Source organism: Vicugna pacos, chromosome 8 (genome assembly GCF_048564905.1).
Source record: "Vicugna pacos chromosome 8, VicPac4, whole genome shotgun sequence".
NCBI lineage: Eukaryota > Metazoa > Chordata > Mammalia > Artiodactyla > Camelidae > Vicugna > Vicugna pacos.
In genome coordinates, this window is record NC_132994.1 from 64,141,550 (window position 1) to 64,164,215 (window position 22,666).

Consider the following 22,666-nt stretch of genomic DNA (forward strand, 5'->3'; position numbering starts at 1 on the left):
GTAATTTGCACTTTCCTGATAAGAAACTATGTTGAACACTTTTCCATGAACTTATTAGCCATTTGGAAATTATCTTTGTAGAGCACTTCTTCAAGAGTTTTTCCTTATTTTAAAAATTATGTTGCTCAGTTTTTCTGATTGACTTATAGAAGTTTGGTTTTTTTAATATATATTTTATCTATGAGTCCATTGTCAGATATATATAGTGAAATGTATTCTCTCTTCCTTACCCACTCTCCTGATACTGTCTTTGATTAATAGAAACTTTCTTTTAACTTCCCATTTAGGTCTATGATTCATCTTGAATTAATTTTTGTATATGGTGTGAGGTAAGAGTCAAGTACCCTTTTTTTCCATATGAGTGGCCAATTGTTCCAGCACCATTTGTTGAAAATATTATCCTTTCCTCATTGAATTGCAGCAGTGCCTTTGCCATAAATCAAGTTCTATTTCTGGATTCTCTATTATGTTCCTTTGGTGTATTCATCTATCCCTGTGCCAATACCACACTGTCTTAATTACTGAGCCTTTTAATAAGTCTTTAAATTTGGTAGTGTAAGTCTTATGTTTGTGCTTCTTCAAAATTGTCTTTGTTATTATAACCCTTATATTTCCACATAAATTTGAGAATCAGCTTTCAATTGGCACACACAAACACATACAGGTATTTTGAGATACTCTTCCTTTCTTATTTTTGTCTCAGAAAATGTCCTTTCACAAAAAGTAAAACTCTTTTTTTGTGTGTGCCTTCAATGTTATTCCCACGAGCTTCTCTTTGATGCTCAAGTCAGTACCTCATTCTTGCACCATTAATCTTTCCTTCTCTTTTGAATTTTTCCTCTCAGCCTATAAACACAGCCATGTATTTTATTTCCTGCTAAAGCAAAACAAACAAATAAAAAGCAAATGACTTTCAACCTTGCTGTCACCTCAGATTACCATCTTCTGTCTTTGCCATCTAATATTTTGATATATGCATATGTTTTAATTATAAAGTTTCTATAACATACAAAATTTGGAAAATATATAGCCTGTGGTTCAACAACTCCAAGACATTATTATTCTATATATTTTATAGTATCTTTATCTGCACATGAACATATATTTTTTGATGTTATAATCCGTATCTTTGGTTTTTTTTTAATTTTCTATCTTTTTCCTTTGTCTTATAAATATTTTCCCATACTGTTTCATAATCTTAATAATAACTTTAAATGACTACATCACATATAATTGAATATACAAATTTAACTTTTAAAACAATAATATATTCAGAAATTTCAGTTTGTTGTAATTTTTAGTCTTATAATTAAATATTGCTATAAACATCTTCATTCATATAGCCTTCCCTTTTGTGACCACCAAACTTTTTGAAAGAATGATCTACATTTTATGCTTCTACCTATCTGCTTATCCCTTCACTCCTGAAATCTGCTTCTACTTTACTATGAAATAACTCTCCTAAAGATCACAATGACCTTCTGGTTGGCAACCCAATGCTTCTAAGTCTGCATCATTCTGAATCTGTCCACAGCACTTAACACTGTTGGCTTTTTTGAAACTTCATCTATTCCCCTTGATTTCTGTACAATATACAGTCCAGGTTTGCCTACTTCTCTGACCATGCTTTCCCTGCATCCACCTCGTCCTCCAGGATTGTGTTGTAGAACTTCTCTACCCCTTTTCTACTTTGGCAAGCTCGTGGCTTCCTTGATTTTTCTCTCAGATGACATCCAATGTATATCCCAACTTTGATCATCATTCTGAACTTCAATCCTGTCTTTTCATATGCTGATCATTTCCACTTTGGTATCTCAAATTAGAAGGACTCTCACAAAAATCATCGACTCTCCATCCATAATCTCTCCTTTCTATGGACCCTAGTCATTTAGGCTTAAACTGTAGAGTCATCTTTGACTCAGCTCTCTATCTTTGACTCCTCAAAACTTGTTTCATCATGTAAACCAGGGAGTGCTTCATGAAGAGGCATATGATTTAACTTTGGCCTAGAAGATGGGAGGGAAGTCGGTGTTGGGATAGGGTGTGGGAAGTGGTTCTGGGAAACATCTTCCCTCTCTTAAGATTAATTCTTTTCTTGTGAACATTATGACTTCAGGATATGGAACTGCCATTGCCATATTGCTGTTATTAGCTGGAGAATGATGCCAAAACCCAAGACACCAGAGCAGAGATGGAAAGAACCTGTTCTTTAATAATGTTACCAACCTTCTGAATTTTTCAAACATGAAGTTTACTTTACTTTGTAAATTCCAGATTTGTGACATATAAATTTCCTTATTGCTAGAGCCATTTTAAATTGGAATTTGTTGTATCCTGCTTAAAGCATCCTTACTAATAGATCATTTTATATCAACTCATTATCTCTCATTTGGGTTAGTGCAATGCTATGTGGTCTTTATGCCTTCAAACCTAATCCATTTCATACACCTGCTGCTAGATTATCCCTCCTAAAGAATGACCTGAGCATCTTTAGTCTTGTCCAAAGATCTCTAGTAACTAGAGAATAGTCCAGGCTCAGTAGCTCAGCATTTGTGGTATTATACAGCTCTACACTCCTTTATATACTTCGTATTACAGGTGCATAGAACTAAGTGTTATTCCTTGAATACACCTCTCCCATTCCCACTTTGTTCCTGTTTTCTCTGCCTGGAATACTCTTGGTCCACCTCCACTTGTCTATATACGATCTTCTTGAAACTGTCCGTGACTTTCCCCCTACTGCCAGGCCCTGCAAAGCAATCTCTCCTTTCTCTAAGCTTCTGTGATGTTTATTACCATCTACTTTGTATTGATGTTATTTATATAGTGTGTTCTCTTCTACTGCCAGTACCGTTCCATAGGACTTTCTGTGAAGGTGGTTCATGGGCATTTGAATTGTGGCTAATGCAACTAAGGGCTTGAATTTTTCATTTTGTTTAATTAATTTAAATGTAAATAGCCACAGGTAGCTAGTAAAAGGGTCTTGAATGTAGTACAGGGATTGTATCTTATTTTATCTCTGTAGTCACTACAGAGAGTATCTGAAAGTCACAGTCCATTTAGTTCCTTCTTGTTTTCTACATAGAGCCTTAAATACGCAAATCACATTTACTCAATATATAAGGGTTTCTAACTGTTTTTGTTCCAAATTCAAGTCGATTAAATACTGGAGAAGAAGGAAAAGCTGAATGACCAAAACCCCATCTATTACTGAGAAACAAATGGCTAGTTCCATTGTAAAAGGACATAACTATTTCTCTCTCTCTACCTGTCCATCTCACAACATTCCTTCACTTGGTTAAGTAGGGAACTCCCTGCAGCTTTAAGCTCTTTTTTTAAAATTTTTAATTTTGCAATAATTTCATACAGTGAAAAATTGCAAGAATAATACAGAAATTCCCATATTCACCAACTTTTTCAAAAATACTTAAACATATTTTAAAATTTAAAAATAACCATGTGCTTGCCAAGGGCTGTCAGGAGGGGAGAGAGGGAATTAGTGTTTAGTGAGTATAGAGTTTCAATGTTGCAAGATGTAAAAGTTCTAGAGATGTGTTGCACAATAATGTGAATATGCTTAACTCTACTGAACTGTACTGTTAAAATGGTTAAGATGCTAAATTTAATGTTGTATTTTACTATCAAAAAAATACATACTACCACCTTCCAGTGTGAGAACAATTAAACTATCCTTGAAAAATACACTATAATTTTGCAATAGACTCCAAAAAAGAAAATATCTTTTTTGTCCTGTGAATTATTCTTCTAGGAATCCATCTGTTCTTGTATTTTGGAAACCTCACTTTTTGGAAGTCCTTTGTTACGGTTCATTTTAAATTCCTTGTTTTATAAGATAACCCCTTTTCACCATATTCCAAACTCAATAAAAATAAAACTGTTTCTTCAGTAAAGGTAATTACAACCTAGATGCACCAATTTTTATCAGTCTCTTTCTGTATATGTGTATGGGAGACATGAGAGATGTTTATGTATGCGGATGTGTTTATAATTTATTTCTTCTGATCTAGTTGGGAGAAAACTGTATACATAATGTTCCTTTATCCTTTAATATTTCAGTGTGTTTTCTTATGAACAAGGATATTCTCATATATAACACATTCTGGAAATTTAACATGAATACCATACTTATACTACAGTTAATATTCCAGCTGCATCAATCATCCCAGTAATGTCCTTCACAGCATTTTCCTCCTCCAGTAAAGGATTCAGTTCAGCGCCACATATTGCATTTAGTTGTCATTTCTTTAGTTTCCTTTAATCTGCAGTTTTGTTTTGTTTTTATGACACTGACAATGTTTTAAGAATACAGGCCAGTTACTTTGTAGAATTTTCCTCTATTTGGGTTTGTCTGATGCTTCCTCGTGATTAGCTCCAGGTTAAAGCTCTTGAACGGTGGTGCAAGGATGTATTGTTATACCTTCTCTGCCACCCACTGGTTCCTAGACTTGAGTTATTCACACCTGTCATATCCATAAATTTATAAAGCATTATATTTCTATTAAAATATGTACATATACATTTCATTAAATACATTTCTAAAAATACTTTGTATAAAATATATAATCCTACCATTTTAAAAGCAATTATTGGCTCTGTATTTTATAGTGGTTTCAAAAAGAAGTGAAGTTTACCTAATAATGGTTCCACTGCTGTAAACGCATTTCTCCCAATTATTTTAACACTGAGTGTGGAAACAGTTTCTTAGGACTATTGTAAAGTATTAAGGTTCAGTAATTTATTACTTACCCTTGAAGAAATTAAAACTATAGTCTTTCCATTTTTAAAAATTCTAACTTACTCCTCTTAATAATATCGATTATGGAGAGAAAATAACTTAAATTCTGATTACAGTAAGACGTACTTTCGGCTTTTGACGTGGTAAAGATTTTGAATTGATGCTCTCTCCCAATATTTCAGGGTGTTTCTTAATTGAAGTATAGTTGATTTACAATATTTCAGGTATTTTAAAATGATGAGTGAGGGGAAAGGAACTGGCAAAAATACCTTAACTGTAGAGAAGCCTGTACTTCTTAAAAGAAGCTTTTTAAAAACAAAAAGTCTCTCACTGTAACTACAGCGCTCATACTGGAAACAGAAGAATAAAAATGACTTTTCTGGGGAGTAAAAATTGTTTCAGGGAAGAAACTGGCAGGGATATGGACATTTTGGACAGGGACAAAAAACTCTGTAGTGTTTTGGACACCATTAAAGCGCTAGAATGTTTAAATAAATATCTTACATTGTGAGAAATGTGTGAGTGTTAACGCACTTTTTTTTTCCTAGGGGGAAATTAAACAAATATTTCTTTAAGAAGATAGAAACAGAAGTCTCTCTTTCTCCTCCCCCCTCCCCCCCCAAGTTAAAGTGTCTTTGGCTCTGTTTCTAGGACTTCTAGGAACGTGCAATTAAAATAAAATCGAAACAACAAAACCCCTGCAGCATTTACTGGTTTTTCTTTCGAGCCTTCAAGAAAACTCAGAGCCCAACACTTTTTCCAAGACTCGAGCTGCGAGTTCCGAGGCTTCAAGGAATCCGCACACTCTTGGGACGACTCAGGTCTCCTGCTCGGGTCACTCCCGTTAGCCCGCGGCCTCCGCGCCGCCAGCCTCCAAGGGGGTGTGTCTGCGCCCCATCGCGGCCGCACACTGGCCCCCGCCGCAGGCCCACCTGCAGCCTCCGCACCCCCGGGCCGGGAGCAGGCGCCCGGCGGCTGCAGCGCCGCGGCGTCGGGTCCGCCCCCGGTCCGGAGCGCGAGGCCCCTGCCCAGCGCGGCGCCGCAGCCCGCCGCCCGCTTCCGGACGGGCTGAGCCGACGGGAGCTTGAGTTCCTTTCTCCTTTCAGCCCGAACTGCTATCGGCCCCCAGTGGGGCCGGGGTAGGGGGACCTGCACTTTCTCTCCCCTTCCAAGTAACTGTGGCCGGGATAAAACTTTAAAAGGATCCCGAGCCCTCCGTCTGGGTGCCGCCTCTCGCACGGCCCCGGAGGCGACCCGCGCCAGTCCGTGAGGTCGGGCACCGTTCTTCCTCCAGCCTTAGCAAGGCGGGCGTGGAGTCTGCATGTGTCGGGGGAGGGGTGCAGGGCGGAGAAAGAGCATCCCCGCACCGCCGCTGCCGCCGCCGCCGCCGCCGCCGCCGCCGCCGCCGCCGCCGCCGCCGCCGCCGGCCGCTCCCCCGCCGCCCGGCTGGGGGAGGCCTCGTCACAGCCGCCGCCTCAGCAGCGGCCGCAGATCTCGCGGTGTTTGCCGGCGGCCGCGCCGCCATATTGTGTGACAGTATTTTGATTTGCACTGGGCTGCGGAGCCGCGGCGAGAGCGAGCGAGAGCTGGGGGGGTGGGGGGAGGGCAGGCGAGCGCGAGGGGGGTGGGGGCCGAGGGAGTAGGGAGGCCGAGCGAGCTGCAGCCGGGCAGCGGCGAGCGGCGACGCCACCCAGCCATCGTTTTTGATCTGCTGCAGCCGCCGGCGGGGCGACCCAGCCCGACCCCCTCCCCTCCCCCTCAGCCACGAGCGGCGGCGGCGGCGGCCGGAGGGAGTTGGCGGCGGCGGCCGATCGGAGGGGCTGAGCGGGGAGGGAGGGAGGGCTGAGGTGTCCCCCCTGCCGGGTGGAATCGGAGGCGGCGGCGGCGCTGGCGGCGGCTGTGGTGGTGGAGGCGACAGCGGCGACGGTGGAGACGGCTGCCCTAGTGGGAGAGGCGGCGGCGGCGGCCGAGGAGGAGGAGGGGGAAGCGGCGGCGGCGAAGGGTAAGCGGACAGCGCTGCCGGGCCTCGGCGGGATCCCCAATCCCGGCTCTCCCCTCTGCTCCCCGCACCCCTTCCTTCGTCTGGAAGGGACTCGGTCGACTCACAAGGCCCTTGTGGGGCGTCCGCTTCTTCCTCTCACTCTTCCTCCCTCCGCCTCCTTCCTTCCCCAGTGGCGAGGCGGAGAGGGAGGCCCCCCAAGTCCTCCAGACCAAGTGGGGGTGGGAAGCATCGGGCCGGGCCTGGGCTCGGGGGACTGTGTGTGTAGGGGGAGGGGGAGATTCACTGGAGTCGGGCGCCCGGGAGAGCCCCGGGTGGGGGAGGGTGCCAGGGGGTGGGAAGGGCCCCTGACTGCACGGGTGCCCCCGGCCCGCCCCTTGGCATATATGAGATGGGGGTGGGGGAAAGAAAACTCCTTTTGGGGAGCCGCGATCGGTATAAATATGACTTAGGGGCGAGGGTGTTGGTGGGAGACCGAGGGAGTTACGCAGGGATCGGGGTAGAACGTCGTTCCCTTTCCAGTGTTGGTTTTCTGCAGCCGCCTAGAAGTGGGGAGCAAGCCCCGCTGTGAATATGTGGCCCCTAGATCTCGGAGGATAATTCTAGTTTTCCGTCCAGTCAGCCTCAAACCCTAAGATTGTGGCTGTGACAGGGAGGCTGAAAGGGTCTGGGCATCGCTAAACAGGTGACAGGTGTATCTTTCTGTTACTGATGCTGTGGGGTTGCTCGGGCAGAGTAGTATACCAAAGTGTCAGACACCGTGTGGGTTCGTATTTATGTGTTTGGCCATGTTTCATTCCATATATAGTATATTTGAGATGTTAGGTTTCCATTCTTCAAGTCAGCTTAATTGTTGTGGAGAAATTCTTCAAATGTTTCTGATAAGAGGGTTTTCCAGGAGAGTGGAGGGGATTTGCTGCTTCACAGGGGTTTCTTAGTAGTTCATGAATTTCGGGTCCCCACTGCGAACCTGTTTTGAGTGCCTTTATTCATTGGAAAGTTCTTGAACACTTAAGGTCGTATTTGGGGCAACAGTGAGGCAGTGTAATTTTGCATCCATTTTGTCTGTTTTAGTTAAGTTTGTAAAGTGTCAAATTTTAGGATCAGATTGATTCACATTTTATAAAAGGGATTAGTTTGTGCTTTTAGCTCAGTCAAAAGAGTGTGTTGCTCATTATGCAATTTCAGATTTGGCCGGGAATTTTGGTGGGCATGGAACAGAATTTTGCTTTCAGTTTTTATACTACTGCTTACCACACTCTTTGTACAGTAGCAGAGTTGTGACACCTTTTTAAAAACTCTTTGAATTCCTTGTAACAGTGAAATTGTGATTGATTTTAAACCCTGACAGTTTGAAACTTTATATTTTGAAACCATTGCATTTTCTTATAAAGACTTGCTTTTCATTTTATTGTATGCTTTGGCTGAGCACTTAAATTAGAAACAATGGGAGGAATTGTCAGATAAATGAGCTACAAATCAAAATATGGCCAAGTTAGATGGAAAAGAATTCTCTAACTTTTAAAAAACGTGTATGGAACGAATATATTGAATGATGGCACTTTCGTTGTTTTAACAGGAAATAGAACAGAAATTCCAGTGATTCAGAACTTCTGATGGGGTTTTTCCCCCTTAAATCTAATCAGTTTCCAATAGAGGGTGCTTAAGATATAAATCTTTAAAGAATCAATTAAAGTTGAATATATTAATTTGTTGAATAAGTCATCCACTGAATATGCTCCCATTATTTCATTTTTCTCTTGGGCGCCTGGAATAACTTTTCCTGAATTCTCAGGGGACACGGATGAAATGCAAGCCATTCGACCCTCTTTAATGTACTGTCACCTAGTAGAACCTGTGCTTTTGTAACTCATTAAGAAGTGGGAAAATGATCAGTGTCATCTGATACCAGTTTCCTGAAAAATAAATTTTAACTTAAATCAGTCTCATTTAATTGAAATAGCACCTATATTTGGTCCCCTCTCTAGTGGAAAGACGTGCTTGCTTTTAGCTAAGGATATTGTTTAAAACTTGCATACAGTTATTGCAGCTAATGAAATGAGGAGGTTTTTTAACTCTGCAGAGTTAGGTAAGCTCTACTTAGATCCCCAGTTATATCATTACTGAGTATTGCTTCTTTAGTATTCGTAACACATCACACTTGGGTAAGTGGCTTAACATGATTAATCTTTGTCTTGACAAAAATAAAAATTTATTCTACTTCTGTAGTTTTCCCTGTAAGGAAAATTCTTTCCTCAAAGTAGCTGTTTAGGATGAAATCTACATATGTATCTATGAACATACTGCAGTTTGAAAAATAGGTGTATTGTAGACAGTTTACATGAAACTCTGAGTTTCATGCCAAAAAAAGCCCCATGAGAAATGTGTGAATTTTCTGAAATAGCATTTTTTTCAGTTGTATAAATTGAACAAGACTAAAAGTTTATTTTTTAATGATTATCGGCACACTTCAAAAGGCACGGTTTGCATTGTTACAGTTGTTTTGAAAAAAAAAAGTTCCTAATAATCTTCACAACATATAAAGTTTGTAAGTTAAACTGTAATTCAGAAAAGCTTCCATTATATCTCTACCTGGCCAAGCTCCCATGACCCAGAGGAGAAGAGTAGTAGCATTTTTCTTTGTTTCACTTATGTCATCTTTATTTGATCCATCCAAGATTGGGACTCTATAAAATAGAAGGATTATGAGGAAATAACAGAGGCAAATGTGAAATTGGGGCAAAACAGTAATAAGGAGGAGAAGATAGCAGGTAAGATGCTGTTAGAGTATCTGAACAGATTTAGGCCTCTAGGAATATGGAGATGTGAGCAGCAGTGGCTGCCAAGCATAGGAAAATGATCATGCTGAACTGTACTAAGGAGATTTGGTCTGAAACTTTTTTTAGACTCTCACAATCTATATGCTATCTTAAATCCTCTGTATTGAGTTGGTAAGGATTTGGAGACATTGGAATTGTATGAAATCTAAATGTATGTACATATTTATTTCCTTCTGGCTCATATATTCAGAATACTTATAGTATTTTAACATTTCATTTTTTTATGATTCTGACCCTAAAAAGTCAACAACACTTGCTTAATCAGAAAGCTGAAATCCCTGAGTAAGTGCTCTTAGGGGTGGCCAGTACTGTACTTCTTACATTCCTTTTAGTTAACTGCTAAACTTGACTGTGCCAGGGTCAGAGATTAAGAATGGCTGTCTTTATGAACAGGTAAAGAAGATTTGTTGTGTATGTATATTACTCAGCCATAAAAAGAATAAAATAATGCCATTTGCAGCAACATGGATGGACCTAGAGATTATCATATTAAATGAAGTAAGAAAGTCAGACAGACAAATATCATATGATTTTGCTTATATGTGAAATCTAAAAAAATGATACAAATGAATTTATTTACAAAGAAGAAATAGACACATGAATATTGGAAACAAACTATGGTTACCAAAGAGGAAAGCAGGGGGTGGGATATAAATTAGGAGTTTGGGATTAACATATACACATTACTATATATGTAATAGACAAGGACCTACTATATAACCCAGGGCATTGTATTCAGTATCTTGTAATGACTTATAATGGAAAAGGATCTGAAAAAGAATAAATATAAATATATGTATAACTGAATCATTTTGCTGTACACCTGAAACTAACACAACATTGTAAATTATACTTCAGAAAAAATGGCTACCTTTATTCTTCATTTTCTAATAAGTATTCCATCCCTCAAAATACAGTATTTGTTACTAAGTAGTACTTTCTACTGTCCTTCTAGCATTTAAGTTATGCATTTCACTTAGACTTTTCACTTTGATTTTTATTGACTCATTTTATAAATTATGCTTAGTTTCTAATTTCTTAATCCTCAGAAAAGGAATGACTTACTGTTAAAAGCACAGTAAGATATGTCAGCTGACAAGTTGGTATTTCAGGAGATTCAAGTCAGAATTGCCACAGGTAAAATTGTGGATATTAATGTCAATAAAAGATCTCTATGAAAATTGATTAAAATTTGGGCACTTAAAAGTGCTTTGTTCAAAATATAATTTATGTAGAACCCCTTATCTCTGGATGACACTTGATAAATAAGGCTTTGCTGAATGTGCCTTTTTGATTTGCATCTTAATATTTTTAATGTAAAACTTTAACATGAAGTTCTATTGCATTTCTAATAAAAATGGTATCAAGGAAATGGTAAGTATCTTTTGACCTCTAATATCTTAACATTAACCTTTTTAGTGTTTCCTACATGGGAAAAGAAAGAAACTAACATTTATTGAGTGCCTTCTAGGTGCCAAGCTTTCTATCATTTCACAAATGTTTGTTGAGCACTTACTATATGCCAGGGCCCTTCAATATGTTGGAGATGGCAGCAATGAATAACAAAGACAAATTTCTCATATAGTTTACATTTTAGTAGTGGAGGATCTGATAAAGTAAAGTGTGTCTGGGAGGAAAAAGTACTGTGGAGAAATTTAAACAGAAAAAGGAATTGGGGAAGAGACTGCATATTTGCTCTTTTAAAAACTGCATAATGGGTGTTATCTTTGATTTCAAAAACAAAAACTATTATATACATAAATTTTTTCAAGAATATACTTAATAACTTGGAAACATCATTGTGTTTGTACTTCAGAGTTATAGTTCAGTTAGCAATTTCTTATTGTTAGTGCCTCAGAAATCTGCTTTGTGGTTTTAGTAGAAAATTTGGAGTTGGAATCCTGGTTTTGCCACTTAACTATCTTTGTGATTTGGCGCCAGTTACAATTGCTTAGCCTCTCTGAGCTTGTTTTCTTCTCGGTAAAATGAGGATAATATCTATAAGGTTGTTGTGATGATAAATTGTACGTTTTGTGTAAATTATCTTATATATGCAAGGAGCTCAATAAATTGCAACTTTTTTGTCTGTCGTTTATCTGGAGTTGTAAGCCATAGCTGAAATTGGTGACCCTTCCAAGAAGCTCTCATAGCACTTTTGTGTGGGACAGTGTTTAATACACATTTTATTTGAACAATTAAAGCACTCTTATCTTATAGAATGAGGTTAATTAAAACTTAACTATAATTTATAGTCACTAGTACTTTCTGGGGAGTTTATACTTGTTATCTTGTCAGTGTGCTATTAGAAATAAATTTACAGTCTTTTTATGGTGAAAGAACATTGTGGCATGTCTTGTTGATGAGCTGGATCTCAGCATTTTGACCAGCAGACCACAAATATTGTATAAGATTCCAATTCATGGAAATATTTGTAAAACATTAGTGCAGTGTAAGTATTCAATAAATGGTCACTTTTTCATTGATTATTATGGCTTTATTTTGTGAAGTGGGGTAATCCAAAGAATTTACAAAGTGTTAAGAAAAACTTTTACAAAGATAGAAGAAAATAATGCAAATTGTGGATAGTTTTTTGACGAAAGAGTGGACTAGTAAATCAAATTGCAATATTTGTTGTCATTTTTAGTCTGGAAAATCACTAAACTGAGTTTCTCAAGGACAGACCATGCCTTTTTCCTTTTAGTCTTTACTTCACCATATCTTCAGTGCCTGGCCTGTATTTAGAAGCTCAAGAAATACTGTGTTAAATGTTGAATGGCTCTTAGTGACAGTTTTCCTGTGTGTCACAACTCTTTCTGGAAGTAAGCATGTTGTGAGTTTGAAAAGTATTTGCACTGGACTTAAAGTTTTTGAATCTCTAGTTTTAAGCACAGACTAGGATATCATGTGAAGTCTTCTGAGTGCTTTGTTTTTTTGCATCTAGCCAAAAATCTGAAAAAATACCCTAGAAATTGAAAGGAAGAAAAGAATCAGTTGTTTGAAGCTAGATTAGTATTCATTAACCTATTCCTGTGAAGTTGACATTGAAGTGAAAAAGTGAATAGCAATTTTTAAAAGCAGAGTAGAAGAAGTAATTCATACATAATTATATGCTTTTAACTAACCTTGAAAAGACAAGTTTATCTTATCTCTTTGATTTCAGTGAAACTAGATTTATACTGACTTTATGAATTAAAAGGCTCTGTCACTTTCTTACATTGCTATAATGTAGGGAATATTGGTGTTCTCACAGAGAAGGGAAAACATCTCACTCCATCCTACCCTACTTTAACAGTAACCATTTTTCAGATATTTAAATCTTAGTACTAGTCAGCTTTTTTCTGTTCTGTGGCAAGTTATTCTCTGCCTAATGAATAATTTTAGCTTTCCTAAAACTGAAGACTTCCCTCAAGTTCTAAGATCTTTAGTCATTTACACAAAATATTTCTTGGCTTTTAAGAAAATCCCCATGAGGTTATATAGAAACAAATTGCTTAATATTCAAATTTGGTATGATACAATACTGTTCTAGAAATGAGATAGATATGCACAATTGAATGTTTTTATACTTGTGGGTTTTTGTTTGCTCATTTTAACTGTTAACAGTCAACCACTGGCAAGGGACACTACTACAGGGTGTCAGTTTGAGTGTGGCTTCAGAAAGAAAGGAAGCCTGATTTATCCACAAACAGGTACAACAAAGACCAGGACATTTTAAGAATTTATAGTATTTTAATTGCCTTGTTAAAGAAAATGGCACTCTTGTTTCACTTAAGAAGAAAAACAAAAACTGTCCTGGTACAAGCCTCAGAAGCCAAATAATAAAGTAGAGGTTGAAATGGTCCTCCTCAGAGGGAGAGGGAGAGACAGGAGAAGCCAGAGTAAAGAAACGTAGAATCTAAAAGATTTTAATGGAGCTATATGAATACTGATTGTTTTTCATAAAATTATTCAAAAGAATTAATCTCTTAAAGAAAATGTGTGATCCCTGCAACCAGCTCCTGCCCATCCTGGCTAAAATAGTAAGTGAAAGCAATGCCTGTGGCATTCCTAGGTATGTTACAGAGATGAGTGCTACCATCAGAGACTTCAGAGCTTCTGGGGGATGATTCTTAGACAGTTTAACTTGCCTGTTTGGCTAGTGCAGAAGACGTGTTCTCGGAGGGTAACAGATGACAGTGAATTATGGAGGGAAAAAATGCATAAAAGAGTAAATTTTCAGTTAATAAATTCTTATTCATTGGTGTATTAACTATACTTCCATGTAAATTGTTAAATAATACTCTTGAATTTTACCTTGAAGTTTTACTCTAAGATTTATATTGAGGAAAACTTATTTTGACCTACAGTATCTTAATATTAACCTTTTTAATGTTAGCAAAATTGAGTACATCTCAGGTTTGCTTCCTGTCAGTTTGCCAGTCAGGCCAGCGAAAGACAGTGCTTGTTTCATTAGTATAAAGCCAATGGTAATTCAGTGGAATAACTTTCCATACCCTATCTATGGGAGAAAATACTTGCCAATACAAATAAAAACTTGAAATCAGCAATTTGAGCTTGCAGAACACAGTTCTCACACCAGGCAAGTTTTGTTTAGCCAGAGAAATCAACAAAAACAGTCATTCTGATATGTACTGGGAAGATAGTGGAAGGGAGTTTACCTAGTTTTAATTCTCTCATAAGCTGAAGAAAATACTACTTTGTAAGTTTGAGTTGGTCTCTGTTAACTTGTCAACCTGCACCCTTTTAACTAAATATCTTAATTTTACTGTATTGGGAGTCAGAGAGGCAGAATAAGGAAAGACTTGGGCTTTAAAGTCAGATGGGCCCAAGTTCATGTATAAATTCTACTGCTAACTGTATCTGTGTGATCTTAGGCTAATCACTTAAACTCTTCGCGTCTAGGACTTTTCTTTAGAAAAATACGTATGTATAGTAATACCTAACTGGCATGGTCGTTTTAACTACATTATCTGTTTCTCATGTTAGCTAGCTCTGTATTTGTTGCCTCACACAGCACTTACCTGGAACCTAGTAGGCATCAATAAGTGGAAGTCAAAATGTCTAATGTAGTAGCCTATGATATCCTGTGCTTTTTAAGGCAGCTTTTCTTCCCTGAAACTTATATTCATTTTGAGCATCTTCTGTTTAGTAAAGTTTGATTTTAAAAAGTATTAATCTTTCAAATAGAACAAAGTGAGTTCTTGTTTTAGAAGACAAATGTAGCTTAAATAATGGGAAGTAATTTTATATTTGGAATCTTGCTTTATTAGGTTCTTCTTTCAGGATACCTGTTCAATTCATTTTCCTCAACAAGTAGAATGAAAAGGAAATAATTTCTATACTGTTTAATTTACTGTAACTCTTCAGACCAAAGATGAAATAAACAAAACATCATTTTTTAATTACAAAATAAACATGCATATTATTAATTCTTTGTATTTTTCTTCTTCTGTTAAAAAGCCCACATTTTCCATTTGAAAGTAGTTCACAACCCATAATTTAGTTTTTATATGAAAAGCATTGGAAGATTGGCATGGATCAGATTTTGAAAACACCTCAAATATAAGAGATTAAATATAAAATGAATCACTTTATCTATATAAGATGATCTTTGTACTTTTTTGTTTTAAATTGCTAGTTAACTTTTTTTAGTTATTTCGGCAATATTCTTTTCTATGTCCATATTTCACATTCAGAAAGAGATATAGTGTTAAATTTACTGATGTTTATTACTGGATTAACATTTTTTTGCTTTGGTTTTTCCTCACAGTTTTTTATCTTAATTCATTGAGTGAATTGGTGATTTTGTAGAATATTTTGCTCTGCTTATTAGTATTAATTGCTGTTTGTGTAAATTATATTTTAGCATATTAATATAATTTGTTTATTCATCACTCAGTAAACTTCAGAAAGCTTCCTTGTACCATAGTAATACAAATAACTTATTGCTGAAATGCAAATTCAGTTACTATAATTATTGTTGAAACAGTATTTTTTTCATTGCTTGCATTTTAATAAGTATGTTAGAACATTTTGTAGTGTATATATGAAATCTAATCCTAGAAGTAATAAATAACTCTTGAATCTTACACAAGTATAGTTTTTGTTACAGTCTGTAAACAGAAGCACAAAGAGTGGTGGAGATTAAACCATTAATCATCAATTAAATGACATATTATTGTTACAGAAAGAATTGTGAGGTTCATATTGGTCTTTTCAGTCTTGTTATTATAGCTGAATAGTTTTGCTGCTAGCAAAGTCAGCATATAACATGAGACTTCTTTTGTGTATACACACACAAGTTTTATTTTTGTTGTCATCAAATACTGTTACTTGGAAACCTAACATTTTCAGATCCTTTCAGATGGGTCACTTAATGACAGTAATAATTAGTTCAGCAAATAAATTTTGCTTTTTTGCCATCTATAACAGTTTGTCTTATATGCAGCAAATGAATCAATAATCAAGTGCATTAAAAATTAAATTGAAGAAACGTTCGTTTAAAATTTAATAATATTCAAATCTATGGTATAAAAATAGATGCTTGCCTCCATATTCTTGATATCTATGGACTATTTTGTCTTTTATGGTTTCCTTTTATACAAGCATTTCCTGATCATAGGTTTTATTGGTGCTAAGTTATCACTAGGAAAGAGTTGCTGAGAATATAGCAATATAGGCAAGAAAATTTGCTCTTTGAAATTTAAGATTCAGAACAGAGTGTGTTGTCCATTTTAATCCATTGAGCTCAAATTATGGTATAATCTCTTGGTTAGCTTTTAAGAGGCTATTAGTGACCTGATAAATATGGTATCTACTTTTTGAAACTGAAGCAGATGTATGTAGACATCACAGCTAAGAAGTTACTAGAATTGAAGAGAAAAAGTACTTGAGAAAGGTATCTAAGGAATCACTGTCAAACAAAAGTTTGTGAAAATACAAGTACTGTGTATTTGCATTGAGAGTAACTTACTGTTTACTTTGTAACTAGCATATACCTGAACTAACTAAGGACTGTTTGCCACTTTATGATGATTTTCTAAGGTAATGGAAAAATAAGCATGTGGAAATGGGATTTTCAAAAAAATTTTCCCTTTCCACATAGCCTTTTCTGTTTTTTTAACATATGAAAATGTATTGACCTGTATTGTTTAGGCTTGCTTTTTCTTTTCTTTTTTTCTCTTTTTCCTTTTTTGAGATTTTTCTAGCTGAGGCGATGGTTGGCCTGAGTGAGACATGGTCATTCTCTTCATAAGATTTTTCCCCTAATGAACAATGGCATGAATTTACAGAATGACTATCCAGAGCTGTTACTTTAGCTCTGTGAGTGGAACAAGAAGTACTCTTGAAGAAGGTAACTGGTTCATGGGCAAATTGGACTTAGCCAAACCAAGGTACAGGATCTGTCCTTCAGCTTTTATAGTATATCACATAATCAAAAAAATAGAAAGAAATTCCACAGAATTTGTTTCATATGCCTTCTTTGGCACACCTGTGCAAAATAACTGGCTAATCCAAGAAATCTTGCCTGACTCATTCTCTCACTGTGCCTCATCTCTACTCTCTTTGTCAGTGTAATGTACTTATCCAATAGTTTTGAATTAGTTTTGAGTTCTGCTGTGTGCCAGATATTTTGCTAGGTGACAGGATTGGAAAAATGCGTAAGATACAGTTCTTGCCCTCAAAGAACAGGTATACAAACTCGTATACTATTGTGTAACAAATGCAGCGACAGGGTTAGATATAAAACACTTTAGAAATCTACAGGACGGGACTGTCTGACTCAGTGAGGGAAAAGGGATATGAGAGGGAATTCTTCATAGGAAAAAATGACACAGTCTGTGTGTGTCAGGCAAGGAAGAGAAGGACAAGCTGGGAGAAGAGAGGCCATTTCAGTCAGAGAAAACAACATGCGTGAAGGATGGAAGTAGAAAGTCCACACATATTCAGTACTGTTTCCACAGTGCATTAGACACCACTGGTGGCTTAATTGGAAGTGAGAAGAGCATGAAGATCCTTGAACACTCTATAAAGTAGATTTGACTTCATCTTATAAATGATGGAATGTTTAAATTAACATTCTAGACAGATTTCTCTGGCTGCAGTTTAAATACTACTTTAGATACTACTCAGCCATAAAAAAGAATAAAATAATGCCATTTGCAACAACATGTATGGACCTGGAGATAGTCATTCTAAGTGAAGTGAGCCAAAAAGAGAAAGAAAAATACCATATGATGTCACGCATATGTGGAATCTTAAAAAAAAAGACAAGACACAAATGAATTTACTTACAAACAGAAACAGACGCACAGACATAGAAAACAAACTTACGGTTACCAGGGGGGAAAGGGAGGGAAGGGATAAATTGGGAGTTAAAGATTTGCAAATACTAACTACTATATATAAAATAGGTAAAACAATAAGTTTCTTCTGTGTGGCATAGGGAACTTTATTCAGTATTTTGTAGTAGCCTATAATGAAAACAAATACATGTATGTGTATGACCAAAACATCGTGCTGTACACCAGAAGTTGACACAACATTGTAAACTGACTATACTTCAATTTAAAAAAAAAAAAAGCTAGGCTTAGGGGAAGGGGCTAGCCTTATAAACATCCATTTGAGAGTTGATAAAGACCTAAATTAAGCCTGTGATTAAGGAGAAGTGTAGGGGATGAATTTGAGAAGAGAATACTGAGTGTGAAGTAAAATAGGGTAAGAATCACACACGCCTTGGCTTGAGTACCTGGGTGCATACCTAGGTGGTACCTACCATTCACTAGCACAAGAACATACCAGGGGGGTAACAGGTGAGGAAGAAATTTAAGTTCTGTTTTAAGGCTCCTATGGAGAGAGATAGGAAAAAGGCATCACTAAAGAGCAAGACTAGTGTAGTTGGAGCTAAGAGAAGAAGAGTAGATGAGATCTACGTGTGTACATGCTTTTCATGTAGGGTCTTTAGATTGTAGTAAGGATTTTGGCATTCAGGATGAGATTAGAGGCCACTGAGGATTTTAAGACATAAGCTATTTGTCTTTTTCCCCCCTCACTTACAATATGATTTAACTGGTGATTATGCATATATAATCCTGCATTATTTTCATGTGTATAGATTCATGTAACCATCATAGTCAAGTTACAAAACTAGAACTAGCCCATCACCACAAAGAAATTCCTTTGTGTTACCCAACCTTAACCTCTGGCGACCACTGATCTGTTCTCTATCACTATAATTTTGTCACTTTGAAAGTGTTATATAAGTGGAATCACACGTTATGTTCTCTTTTGAAGTTGGCTGTTTTCACTCAACGTGCCCCTTGATATCCATCCAAATTGTTTCATGTATCAATAATTTGTTGTGTTTTAGTGCTAAGAAGTATACCATTGTATGGATGTACCACAATTTAATTGTTGACTAATTGAAGGACTTTTGTGTTTCCAGTTTGGGGCTATAAAAATAAAGCTGCTGTAAATGGTTTTGCACAGGTTTTATGCGAAAATATTTCATCTCTAGGATAAATCCCCAGGATTGCAATTTCTGGGTTGTATGATGAATGTGTTTAACTTTATAGAAACTGCCAGTTTTCCAGAGTGGCTGCACTATTTTACATTCCCACCAGCAATATATGAGAGATCCAGTTTCTCCATATCATTGTCAGCATTTGGTATTGTCAGTACTTTTTTATTTCAGGCATTCTAATAGGTATGTAGTGAAATCTCAGTGTGGCATTAATTTGCATTTCCCTAATGGCTAATGATGTTGAACGTATTTTCATGTGCTGCTTTGCTGTCTGTGTATCCTCTGTAGTGAAGGGTCTGTTCAAATCTTTTGCTCATGTTCTAATGGGATTATCTGTTTTTCTTATTGAACTTAATGAGCTCTTTATACCTTCTGGATACAAGCCCTTTGTCACGTATGTGATTTGCAAATATTTTTTCCTGGTCTGTGGCTTATCTTTTAATCCTCTTAACAGGGGCTTTTGCAGAGCAAAAAAATAATAATAATTTTTATGAAGTCTCATCTATTTTTTCTTTTATGGATTGTGCCTTTTGTTGTCAAGTCTGAAAACTTTTTGCTTAACCTTAGGTCCAAAGATTTCCTCCTGTTTTCTTCCAGAAGTTTTCAAAAAAGCTTTACATCTTGCATATGTAGAGCTATGATCCATTTTGACTTAATACAAAGGTGTGAAGTTTAGAGTGAGGTTCATTTTTTGTCTTGGGAATATCCAGTTGTTCCAACACCATTTGTTGAAAAAAATTGTTCTTACTCCATTGAATTGCTTTTGCACCTTTGTCAAAAATCAGATGACTGTGCTTATGAGGGTCTTTTTCTATATTCTCTATTCCAGTCACTTGATCTTTGTGTTTATTCCTTTACGAGTACTGCACTTTCTTGATAACTGTAGCTATATAGTGAGTCTTAAAACCAGGTAGTAAAATTTCCCCAACTTAATTCTTATTTTTCAGAATTGTTTTCTAATTATTCCATTTCCTTCCTGTGTAAAATTTAGAATCTGTTTTAAAAAAAATATGCTGGGATTTTGGTAGATACTGCATTATACTCATAGATCAATTTAGGGGAAATTGACATTTTTATATTGTTAAGTAGTTCAGTCCATGAACACAGTTTCTCTCTCCTTATGTTTAGGTTGTCTTTGATTTCTTTCATCAGCATTTTGTAGTTCCCAGCATATAAATTCTATGTATGTTTTGTTAGACTTACACATAGATACATTTGGAGGGGGGAACATTTGTAAATGATACTGTGTTTTTAAACTTTGGTTTTCAGTTGTTCATTGCTAGTTTATAGCAATATGGTTGATTTCTGTAAGTGGACCCTGTATCCTAAGACCTTGCTAAACTGTTAAATTCTAGTAGTTTTTGGGTGGATTCTCTGGGTTTTCTACTGTGTTTGTGAGTAGAGACAGTTTTTATTTCTTCCTTTTCAATCTCTATGCCTTATATTTCCTTTTCTTGCCTTACTGCTCTAGTAAGTATTTCCAGTACTGTGTTTAATAGGAGTGATAAGATCAGACAAGCTAGTCTTATTCCTGATTTTAGGGGAAAGCATTAAGTATGTTAGCTGTAGGTTTTTTAATAGGTGCTGTTTATCAGGATGGTGAAACTCTTTCTTTTCCTAGTTTGAGTTTTTTTCATGACTAAGTATTGAATTTTGTCAAATGATTTTGATATGGTCATATGGCTTTTCTTCTTTAAACTGTTAATTGATGGTATCTTTCCTTTTTAAAAATTTATTCTGGCAGCTCTATGTAAAATAATCTATAAGAGTGGGGCAAAGATACAAGCAGGGAAGCCATACTAGAAATTATTGCAGTTATCCAGATGAGAGATGATAGTGGCTTGGACCAGGGGAACAACAGGAAAGGGTGTGAAGAGGTCAGATTTTGGATATGTTTCAAACCCTGGGTGGGCAGAAATTGTTGATGAATTGGATCCGAGGCATGAAAGAGAAGTCAAGGATGATGCCAAGATTTTTGGCCCAAGTGATTGGAAGTATGGAGTCGCTATTGATTGAGTTGGGGAAGACAGTGAAGTAACAAATTTGGGCTGTGCAATCGAGAGTTTGTTTTTGGACATGATAACTTCGAAGGGCCTACTAGGCATTTAACTGGACCTATCAAGTAGACGACTTGATATACAAAATGGAATTCAAGAAAGAGATTCAGGGTAGAATTAGAAATTAGTGTCATCACTTGAGTTGATGCATGAGAAATTATACTGATACTTATTTTTAAAATTATACCTGTAACCTTTTTCTTTTTAATGTGCTATTGTTTAAGGTTTATTAGCAAGAAGCAGGATTCTCTTAGCACTTTGTGAATATTTGGTTTGGTTCTATTTATGAGCATTGTTATTTATCTCACATTAAGTGCACCAGAAATTATGTGGTTGGGAGACAATTTGGGGGATATATATTTACTGTAATATATATTACAGTAAATCATACATATTTGATAAGTTGATGTCCGTAATAGTAGTATAGACACATGTGCCTTACTAATTTTCAGAATTTTGTCCTAATCTTTATAAAGAAGTAGTTCTAGGCATATTGTGGAAAGGATTTGATTATTAAGTTCTTAAATGGCTTTCTGTGGCAACATTTCTTTTTGTAAATAAAACAGTCAGCCAGAGAGACAGATCAAAAACAAAAATTAAAAACAAGAATGCAGAATAGCTAGCAAGGAGAGACTTACCTTCTGTTACCAGAAACATATTGGTAAAGGGAAAGGGTGAATGTCAGTTTATAGACTTGATAAAAAGATCTTCTAAGTTCCATTCAGATTTATTTTCATATTAAGATATTCTACAAAATACTTTAAGTGACACGGTAGTTTCCATTGTAACTGGTTGACTAATGATATTTTCTTATTTATAATTTAAATATCTCTAGCACTTTGTTTTATTTCTTCTATTGCAGGATTTACCATGTTTTATTATAATAGTCTGTTTACTTTTCAGTTTCTCCCAACTAAGTGTAAGTTTTTACAGCATTAGTACAATGCCTTTGCACTTAAGTTCTCTGTAAATATTTGAATGAATAAGTGAACATACACACACTACTAAAGTTTAAAGCTAGTAGACTTGCTTGCTTTTGAAAGTAAAAGAGTTTTTGAGATTCCAGAGTATAGATTATGGTCAACTGTCTTTTCTGATGCTTTCAAACAAACATTACAGCCCTGAAGAATGCACCCATACATAGCAACATTACTAACCCAAGGTCAGTGAGGCACACATTTCGCCTTTTGTTATTTATTCTTTTTTCTTAGTGGTAGTGGATTTATGCAAAATCATCTTAACTTTGGCAGAGGCTTTTTATATTGAATGGAGGACACTTTGCAAATATTAGGCTGGGCTTAGAGTTTAGTCCTAAGTAGAATGTCTCAGAAAATTTCCAGTGCACATTTCATAAGAAAGTATCTTTCATCTGCCTCTACTTAGTCCTCCCCATTTCCAGGTAGACAGTAGAGGTATAGGCCAAGTTTCTCTTTAATAAAATTTAGTAATAATTACACTTTTTATTTTCATATGGCTTTTCTCCTTTGGGCT

The 22,666-nt window shown here is 36.7% G+C and overlaps 1 protein-coding gene and 1 long non-coding RNA gene across 5 annotated transcripts in view; one reads left to right on the top strand and one right to left on the bottom strand.

The window, feature by feature from the left end:
* Positions 1 to 4,051: 4,051 nt before the first annotated feature.
* LOC140697750 (uncharacterized) lies at positions 4,052 to 6,948 on the bottom strand. Its single transcript, XR_012075065.1, has 2 exons — positions 6,863 to 6,948; positions 4,052 to 4,481 (listed from the first exon to the last, which is right to left on the bottom strand). It is a non-coding gene; the product is annotated as an uncharacterized lncRNA (long non-coding RNA).
* The window catches only part of TAB2 (TGF-beta activated kinase 1 (MAP3K7) binding protein 2), a 76,024-nt gene continuing 59,744 nt past the window's right edge, over positions 6,387 to 22,666 (top strand). For all 4 annotated transcript variants that reach the window (XR_012075064.1, XM_031679971.2, XM_031679972.2 and 1 more), the window contains exon 1: positions 6,387 to 6,758. The gene's annotated coding sequence lies outside the window, so the exon portion shown is untranslated. The remainder of the gene's footprint in view (positions 6,759 to 22,666) is intronic.